Source organism: Triticum urartu, chromosome 4A (assembly GCF_056163025.1).
Source record: "Triticum urartu cultivar PI428250 chromosome 4A, HENAU_Tu73, whole genome shotgun sequence".
Lineage (NCBI taxonomy): Eukaryota > Viridiplantae > Streptophyta > Magnoliopsida > Poales > Poaceae > Triticum > Triticum urartu.
The window spans coordinates 109463956-109474675 of NC_141876.1; positions in this window are offsets into that span (position 1 = coordinate 109463956).

Genomic DNA, 10720 nt, shown 5'->3' on the forward strand with positions numbered 1-10720 from the left:
TTGAATATGTGCCATACTCTTTAGGGAGTTCAGCCTCCGTCCATTCTGTGACGAAGTCGGCCAAAACTTGCGACTTGATAGCTCGCTGTGGCCTATAAGTTATGTCAAACGGGAGGAGCTCGATGGCCCATTTTGCAATCCGGCCCGTTGTGTCACGGTTGTTTATAATATCGTTGAGTGGTACTTCCGATGCTACTGTGATTGAACACTCTTGAAAGTAGTGTCGTAGCATCCGGGATGCCATGAATACCGCATATGCAATCTTTTGATAATGTGGGTACCGTGATTTGCATGGGGTGAGGACAGTGGACACATAGTAAACCGGCTTTTGAAGGGGGAATTTGTGTCCGTCTGTTTCCCGTTCGACGACGAGTACTGCGCTGACAACTTGATGGGTTGCTGCAATGTACAATAGCATTGGTTCGCCGATGTTTGGCGCGGCCAGGACGGGGTTTGTTGCCAATATGGATTTTATTTCCTCGAGTCCGGCCATGGCGGCATCCGTCCACTCGAAGTGTTCGGTGCGCCGAAGGAGGCGATAGAGGGGTAGCGCCTTTTCTCCCAACCGGGAGATAAAGCGGCTTAGAGCCGCCACGCATCCGGTTAATTTTTGTATTTGTTTGAGGTCCTTTGGGATATCCAATTGTGACAAAGCTCGGATCTTGGCTGGATTTGCTTCGATTCCTCTACCGGATACAATGAAGCCCAAGAGCTTTCCGGCTGAAACGCCGAAAACGCATTTTTCCGGATTTAGCTTGATGTCATATGCTCAGAGGTTGTCAAATGTAAGCCTCAAGTCGTCTACTAGAGATTCGACATGTCTTGTTTTTACGACCACGTCATCCACGTATGCCTCTACTATTTTGCCGATCTGGTTTGCCAGACATGTCTGAATCATGCGCTGATATGTTGCGCCGGCATTTTTGAGCCCGAAAGGCATTGTGTTGAAGCAGAATGGGCCGTATGGGGTGATGAATGATGTTGCGGCTTGGTCTGACTCGGGCATCTTGATTTGATGGTAACTGGAGTATGCGTCGAGGAAGCACAACGAATCGTGTCCTGCAGTGGCGTCGATAATTTGATCGATGCGGGGGAGGGGGAAGGGATCCTTTGGGCAAGCCTTGTTAAGGTCTTTGAAGTCAACGCACAGGCGCCAGGATTTGTCCTTCTTTGGTACCATCACCAAGTTTGCTAGCCAGTCCGGATGTTTTATATCTCTGATGAATCCGGCCTCCAATAGTTTGGCTAGCTCCTCTCCCATTGCCTGTCTCTTGGGCTCAGAGAAACGCCGAAGGGCTTGTTTGACAGGTTTGAATCCTTTTAGGATATTTAAGCTGTGTTCGGCCAGCCTGCGTGGGATTCCTGGCATGTCTGAAGGGTGCCAGGCAAAAATGTCCCAGTTCTCCCGTAGGAATTCTCGCAGTGCGGCGTCTACATCGGGGTTTAATCGTGCCCCGATGGAAGCTGTTTTATTGGGGTTCGTTGGATGGACCTGGAATTTGACTATTTCATCCGCTGGTTTAAAAGAGGTGGACTTGGATCTCCTGTCGAGTATCACATCGTCCCTGTTTACCGTGGAGCGCAGCGTAGTCAGTTCCTCAGCCGCTAGGGCTTCGGACAGTGCCTCAAGGGCCAATGTGGCTGCCTTGTTTTCGGCGCGGAGTTCTATGTCCGGATCACTAGCGAGAGTGATGATTCCGTTCGGCCCGGGCATCTTGAGCTTCATGTACCCGTAATGGGGTATTGCTTGGAAGATTGTAAACGCTTCCCGCCCCAGCAGAGCGTGGTATCCGCTACTGAACGGGGCCACTTGGAATGTGACCTCTTCGGACCTGTAATTATCCGGCATGCCGAACACCACATCTAGTGTTATTTTTCCTGCACAGCGCGCTTCCCGGCTGGGGATTATTCCTCTAAAGGTTGTGCTGCTTTGCTCAATGCGGTTCCAGTCTATTTCCATTTTTTGAAGGGTTTCCTCATAAATGAGGTTCAATCCGCTGCCTCTGTCCATGAGTACCTTGGTGAGGCGAAAGCCATCCACTATAGGACTGAGTACCAATGTGGCTGGTGCTCGAGCTGTTCGGAATTTAGGTTCATCACTGGCATTAAAAGTAATAGCCGTGTCACTCCATGGGTTTATTGTTGCTACTTGATAGACTTTGGCGAGGCTGCGGAGTGTTCTTTTTCGCATATTATTTGATGCGAAGGTCTCGAAGACTGTTAAGACTGTACTGGAGTCCCTGAGGTGGCTTTCTGCGGCCTCCGGAATTAGGAGATCTTCGCCCCTTTTGGCCACCTGCCGGAGTATCCAACATGCTCTAAGGCTATGAGTTGGTGTGGCGTCCTCTGTATTATGAATTTTACAGGGTCCATTAAGCCATCCCTTAAGGTACGGTTCCATGCCCTGTAGAGGGTTTTGGTTTTTTGGTTTTTAACCCGGGTGTCTGATGATGATGCACCCTTTTATTTCGGACGAGGTTTCTATTCAGGGCCAGATTGTCCCAAAATTTAGTTTCGGTTTTCCGGGCGCTTTCCATCGCACAGTACTTTTGTACTATGGACGCCAAGTCAGCGAAGCGTGTAAGATCACGACGACCTGTGGCGTTGAGGATTCCCTTGTCCGTGCAATTATTGCAGAAGATTGAGATTGCGTCTTCCTCGCGGCAGTCCTTTATCCTGTTCATAACCAGGAGGAACCTTGCCCAGTAATGATGTACTGTTTCTTCGGGCTTTTGCCTGACTTGGGATAGATCGCTTATGTTCGGGTGGGTGGGTGGAATTAAGTCCGGAACTTCACCCAATCTAAGACTCAGAGGCCAAGGAGTTTCCGAACTCTGAAGTTTGGATTCTTGGATGTTGTCTAGTGAATCTAGCCTGTTGCCTGATTCTAAGTTCAGGTCTTGAGTTACATCCTCCCCTCCGCGGGTATCCGGCTTGGAGGGATCGGGAATCCGAACGTAGCTAGTCCTTAAGATAGATGAAGAGTCGCCGCACTATGCCTCTACCACGGCAACGTGATGGGTGACTTGGGGAGAATTAATTTCTCTTAGATCGGGTTTAAGCCCAATCTGGTCATAATCCGTAGTGACCCCCAAGGCGGTGATGCGATCCAAGAGCTTGTTTACGGAAGAGAGCTCCATTGGATCTAACTGCTCGACCAGTTCCGAGCTGACGTGAAGATTTCTTTTGATGACCCGAGAGGTCACCGTCGTCGCAACGGCCAAACAGGCGGTCATGAGAAAACCGCCTAGCCGGGGAGTTTGGCCGACAGCCAAGGCTCCCTTAGTAACAGCGCCGTCTTTAAAGATGGGAAGAGGCATCCTTCTTGATTGCGACGGCACAGAGGAACTCTCAATGAAAGCACTAATGTCGGTGTCAAAATCGGCGGATCTCGGGTAGGGGGTCCCGAACTGTGCGTCTAGGCCGGATGGTAACATGAGGCAAGGAACACGATGTTTTACCTAGGTTCGGGCCCTCTCGATGGAGGTAAAACCCTACGTCCTGCTTGATTAATATTGATGATATGGGTAGTACAAGAGTAGATCTACCACGAGATCAAGGAGGCTAAACCCTAGAAGCTAGCCTATGGTATGATTGTTGTATGATGAAGTTGAAGTTGTCCTACGGACTAAAACCCTCCGGTTTATATAGACATCGGAGAGGCTTAGGGTTACACAAAGTCGGTTACAATAGTAGGAGATCTAAATATCTACATCGCCAAGCTTGCCTTCCACGCCAAGGAAAGTCCCATCCGGACACGAGACAAAGTCTTCAATCTTGTATCTTCATAGTCCTGGAGTCCGGCTGAAGGTATAGTCCGGCTACCCGGACACCCCCTAATCCAGGACTCCCTCAGAAGGCTTCAGCTCCCAGCGCCCCTTCTCCCCAATCTTATCCAATGAATGAGCCGATGTTGTCCTCTGGTGCGTACCCTTGGTCCATCATGCGGGGCACGTAGGCTTCCGGGGCCGTCACCCTGAACACCTTGCCGTTGTGCCCCACGCTCCATGTTGCTCTGCCCATGATGGCATCCTGGGAATGATAATATGGCATCCGGCCGGGACAATGGGGGGCGACGCTTGCGCTCGTGCTTGTCGAGGGCGTCATGGGAGGGGGGGGTTGGAGCCCCCTATGCCGTCGGCTGTGCTGATGTTGACGAAGCCCCCGGGCGTAGTCGATGGCCTGCAGATGTGGTGAGGCTCGCCACGCGAACTTGCAGTGGCCTGGAGGGGGAGTCGATAGCAGAAGGGTGGCGCTCCCGACGCCGCCGCGTCCAGCAGCTCAGCTACACGCTCAAGCAGCGTGTCCTGGCCGCTCTCCATCAGCCTGCATCGCAGCAGCTCCCTTGCCACTGTGAGTGCCGCCCGCATGTTCGCTTGCTCCCACCGTGAATGCGGCGCTATTGCTGCGCTCGCCGCGACTCATACTTGCCGCGGGGTGAGGGTGGATGATGCCTGGCCGCGCTGTCCACGCCCGGCGGAGCTTGGTGGCGCCCGTGCTGCTTGGGGTGCGGGGTCGAGACCTTCATGGGCAGGCGGCGCCATCCGGGCCGGCCAGGCTGCCTAGCGGTCAGAGCCGGCCCTTGGGTCGCCAGACATCATAGCCGTTGAACATCGGAGAGCTGATTAGCAGAGAAGAAGCTCCGGCGCACCCCTACCCGGCGCGCCAAATGTCAGATGCGGGGTTCCGGCATACCCTTAAGGTTCGAACACTGGGGTGCGCGCGAAGTCTTTCCCTCCTACCGATCTATGCTCTAACTCGCTAAGATCTCGCGGACGAACTCCACGAACTCGCAACACAGAAAGACACGCGATTTATACTGGTTCGGGCCACCGTTGTGGTGTAATACCCTACTCCAGTATGGTGGTGGTGGATTGCCTCTTGGGCTGATGATGAACAATACAAGGGGAAGAACAGCCTCCTGAGGTTGAGGTGTTCTTGTGCATATGAACTTGTGGCATGAGGGTGATCTCAGATCTCGTCCCCCGCCTATGGTGGTGGCTAGTCCTACTTATAGAGGCCCTAGTCCTCTTCCCAAATATTGAGCGGGAAGGGAGCCAACAATGGCGGGCTAATTTGAAGGGCAAGCTCTAGTGGTGACGCCGTCTTGGGCTCCACGATGACCTCCACCTTGCCGTCGTCCTGATCTTGGTCTTGTTGCACCGAAATGGCAACCTTTGCCTGAGGCCTCGGTACTCCGCGGCTGCGCCTGCCACCTTTGCACTAAAGGGGAAACAAGGACGTTGCGCATGCTGGCGCCCGCCTGGTGTCGATCGTCATGGCTCATGTCACGAGAGCTTCGCGAGGTTTGCCCCGCCTTGATATCTCCGCTCCTCGTGAGCCTGCCTGGCTCGGCAACTCCAGAGGAGGTCTTGCGTCGTCCGCCTCGCGAGGCTTGGCCCCTTGCGAGGGTCCTGGGTGCCTTGTTGGTGAAGATGGGCCGTACGGCCTGCTGGCTCCGCCACGCCACGGGCCGCAGGCAGGCAAGTCTGGGGACCCCCGTTCCCAGAACACTGACATAATTGATTTTGGATGAGATGAACTATAAGAATTAAACGAACATCTACGTCATGCATATCTGGGAGAATAGGCGGGAAACCGATGAGAGGAGTGGCGAGAAACGGTAGCCTGTTTTGAATGAAAACCTAGTAGAGAAGGAAGCGTGAGCTACACGACGCATGCGCACAGTGCTTACCCATGTATTGCATGTGCTGTCGAAAGGGCTCAGGATTGTCGTTCAATCTGGGAGCATCCAACGGTGCACACGTACAATCCGTGGGGTTTGGGTTCTGGCCAGTCAGAACTCACGACTCAGATCGCGCGCAGCGGGGGGGGGGTATCATACGGAAACCAACATTCAGTGTAAACCGGTGAAAACCATGAGAAAAAGATGTTTTGAACTTTCAAAAAATTCCAAAAAATTGCGGGATGTTAAGAGGATGATGTTTTATTGCCACACAAAATTTCAAGTTGAAACACATTATGAGATGTGAGCTATGAAAAAGACAAAATCAGTGTTGAATAGTGCTGAATAGTAATGTCACTATTCAGGGCGGAATTTGTCTTTTTCATAGCTCACATCTCGTAATGTTTTTCAACTTCAAATTTTGTGTCGCAATAAAACATCAGCTTCTTAACATCCCACATTTTTTTCAGATTTTTATGAAACTTTAAAATATGGTTTCCATGAAGTTTTCATCAAATATCGGCTTTCACGAGTGAACCATGTGCTATTTGGAAACATTTCGTGAGAAGAATCTTGGTTTTTAAATACCCGTAAATCCATGGCGTCCATTGTGGCGCAAGTTTTATTACAAGCTTCTTACAAACCGGAGCTTCTCTCAAAGAAGCCTCGTGGTTTTGATAGGGAAACATGTCCCCTTTGTGGGCGAAACGTAATCACTGCCTCTTTTCGCCTTGTATTTTCTTCTATGGGCAACATGGAACAACATGATATCCGTGCTAAAATGTAAACTTATTCAGGGTTCGTTTAGCCTTTTTATACACTAATTGAGTTTCCTAAGCATTTAATGTTCATAATTCAAATCTGAACTACAAATACATGCTCCACTTCACCAAAATGGCTAGAAAAATTATACATGTGTCCTTGGGTGCATGTTTAGGTCCCATGCCAGGAATGAGAACGAATTACAACCATACATGTGTCATGGCTCGTCCTCAAACATTTTTAATCTCGGTTTTTAGGTCCCCATAAATCCTAAACTCACCAGAAAGTCATCAAAGGTGGCATGGTGTCACGTCATGGCACATATATGTCATGGTAAAAACATTGTCCAATTTGGGCCAAGCTTTATTACAAACCTCTTACAAAAACCGGAGCTTCTCTCAAAGAAGCCTCGTGGTTCCGATAGGGAAACATGTCCCCCTTGTGGGCGAAACATAATCACTGCCTGTTTTCGCCTTGTATTTTCTTCCACGGAAAACATGGAATGACAGGATATCCGTGCTGAAATTTAAACTTATTCAAGGTTCGTTTGGCCTTTTTATACACTAATTGATTTCCCTAGGCATTTAATGTCCATAATTGAAATCTGAACTACAAATACATGCTCCAGTTCACCAAAATGGCTAGAAAAATTATACATGTGTCCTTGGCTGCATGTTTAGGTCTCATGCCAGGAATGGGAACGAATTACAACCATAGCGGTGTCATGGCTCGTCCTCCAATATTTCGAATCTTGGTTTTTAAGTCCCCTTTAAATCCTAAACTCACTAGAATGTCATCAAAGGTGGCATGGTGTCACGTCATGGCACATATATGTCGTGGTAAAAACATTGTCCAATTTGGGCCAAGCTTTATTACAAACCTCTTCCATGACGATAAATCGCGCGTCATAGAAGTGCTTTCATCAAGGGTGACCGACATGTGGCATTCACTGTAACGGAATGTCGTTAAGCTATCGGGTCCGGTTTTGGATCCGATAACCCGTAAACAGCCCCGACCAATGGGGATTTTCCACATGTAAAATCATCATTGGCTGGAGGAAACACGTGTCGGCTCACCATTGGGACAGATGTCATCCACTCATTGGACCCAAAGCGCCTATGATACGTCGACACGTGGCACGACCCAATAGAGGCCCATTCCTGTGAAAAGGCCGGCCCGTTTGACTTGGTCAAAAGGTGGCGGGTCGGCCCACGACAAGCCTGTTAATGGCATGTTCGCATATAGCCCATTTACAACCCACTATCCCACGGCCCATTTATGACCTATCCGAATTAGGCCCAGTAGCGTTATCTGGGCCGTCCAATATAATTCCAGCCCATTTTAACTTCCGTCCCATGACGTCTTTCAGCCCATATGAGGCCCTTAGTAACCCTCGGCCCCTTAACGGCCCGTGGTAAAACTGGCACGTAATGAACAATGTATCACTTTATACCCAGTAACGACCCATTATTCCGTTGGGCCGTTTCCAGCCCATGTTATCTTTCGGCCTTCTCAGGGCCCATTTATTCTTGGGCTCATTTCCAGCATTCAGTTACTTACGGCCCATTATTGTCATTTTCTGCTTGTGGGGCAAATTCAGCCAGTGGTTATAGTCGGCCCGTTTGTGGCCCGTTAATACGTTGGGCCGTTTTCATGTTGAAAAAAACCCATTGAGCTGTTTTCATAGAGTTATCAAATACGGCCTATTAATGCCATGTTATTGTCCATGAATAGTACAGCCCGTGATTGGAGAAATGATGATATGCCTCGTAGAAGGCCCATGGATCCTACGGCCCGTAAAAGGCCCATGGATACTACGGCCCGTAGAAGGTCCATGGATCCTATGGCCCATATAGAAGGCCAATGGATCCTACGGCCCGTAGAAGGCCCATGGATCATACGGCCCGTAGGAGGCCCATGGTTACAACAGTCCATGTGTTGCCATGATTATTTTGGCCTAGTTTCCAAAAATAGGTTATTGTGGCCACTAGAAAAACAAACAAAAAGAACTGCAGTGACTACAAGCAAACAACTAAACAAGACAATAAGGAAATAAATAAGCAAGCAATTAACGCTAGCCTATTACTGCTATTACACATATTACATCCACTGGGCATCAAAGTTCGCCACCAGTGCAAATATAGGGAACAAAGCAGCATATTACATACACTGGCCGTCAAAATTGGCCACCAGTGAAAATAAACCCGGCAACAAAACAAGAGCATAACTGAAACAACTTCAGAAGAGCTCAAGAAACATGGTATCCACCTTGCTCGCAATAAGCTTAGCAAGCTTATTAGCTTTGTCCTGTTTGGCGCTAAATCCTCCAATGCTTGCTGTTACACCAAAAAGTATGCATCTGAATGCTCCAGGGACTTCCGCAGTCCTTCCACTTCTTGTCGCAGCACAACTGATCGATGTCTTTCAGCTTGTAGTTGAGACTCAAGAAACCGAACTGATTCAGACAGTGAGTTTGAATAGCTTGTGCAAGCGGTAGTGGCCAGTAACTCGAACACTAAACCAAGACAGGACTTTGGGGTTGTCTCACTGTCTTCGAGATAGTCTTCCTTAGCTGTTATATCAGCTTTGTTGGAGACCAACAAGGATGTGTCACTATCCTGAACCTTATCTGCATTACTTCCTTTACCATTGCTTAATAAGGCACTCTTCCCCAATATTCTGTCAGCATTCTAAAAGAAGAAACAAGCAGACACATAACATGCTTAGCATGTACTAGTATATGAAACTCATTTTGGTGAACCAGTTCATTAGTAAGGTGGACAGGATTAAACTACCAAGTCTTCTATTGCCAAGTACTAGTACATAATAAAAGCATCAAACAAACATATATCTATGTCCTATGGTCACTGCATTGTCTTGCCAAATCAAAATAGAGACACGGTTCAAATCATATCAGTTCAAGACAAAGCAGCAGTGAAAGAATACAAAGCGTGGGAAACTACACGACACAACAAGATTTCAGATGGGTACCACGGGTCTACATGTACAACAACACTATTGGCTCTGTTGTGACGCTAGTAATGTGGATGATATGAGAAGTCAACTGTATACACAATTGAAATTGAAATCAACAGAGCTATTGATAAGAGCAAGCATGTTAAAGAAACATGCGTGAACATACCTGCTGTGCCATTGGAGTTTCGATTGGATCCTTCAATTTAAAAATAAGTTTGTATGAGTAAATACAGTGATACAAGAGCAAAGCAGTATGCATGATAGCAATCATAGTTAAAAAAAGGCGCGCCTAAGCGAGCGCTTAAGCGCGCCTAGGCTCTAGGCGTTGGCAAAATGCATTGCGCATAACTACGCTTAGTCTGTGCATAACTGCGCATAAGCATGCGGTTTGGTCAGTAAAGCGCAAGGCGGTGGCAAAACACACAATTAACGCCTAGCGCTTTTTTGAACTATGATAGCAATGGAATCTTAAATTAGAACATTTGTTCTTTAGGTTTAGGCACTTGTTCTACATGAACAGAGTACAGTAAGACGCAAGAATATAGTACTTAAAAATAGAAAATGAGCTCATAGACCTTACCACATTCTTGGTTCGGGACCAGTACAGAACAAGGCGTTCCCAACCATCGTCCAGTAAATGTGTCTCAGGAGAACGTAAGGGAATTTGATGAGTTTCTTTGCCAGTGAAGTATGTTTTCTTCAGGTAATTCTGATACTGCCACCAAGCATTCTTGAAGATAGCAGAGGTATTAGCACAGGTTACCTCATCCTGACTTTCCAAATCGGTCCTTCTCTATAGGGAAAAATGGGAAAATTTGTTGTATTATAACCATCATGGAGGTAGGATGTATGGGACAAAGCAAAGTAATTGCCATGAATAACATTACTTACACATAACTCCTGGTCAAACACCTGCAACTGGAATTTTCCTTCATCTTTAGTATAATATTTCCAAGATGGGAAGATACGCACATGTGATTTAACAACATCAAATGCGATAGATGCTAAACTACGACTAGCTGGTTGTGCTTCCTCCATAGGAATAGGCGTACTAACTGGTGGAGTTGGGGTTCGCCGTGGTAGTACTGGCCCTTTGGGCACTGGAGCTGCCTTAGTAACTGCTCTTGTTTGGGAGCTCTGTGGTGGAGATGGTGTTGTGTCAACAGGAACTGGGTTACTATCTGCTGGGGTTGGGGTTAGATTGGGTGAAGCTGGTTCTCTGTCCATCGCAGTAGGGTACAATCTGCGAGAGTTTGGGTTATGTGTGGTAGGGCTAGTTCTCGCGCATGTACAACC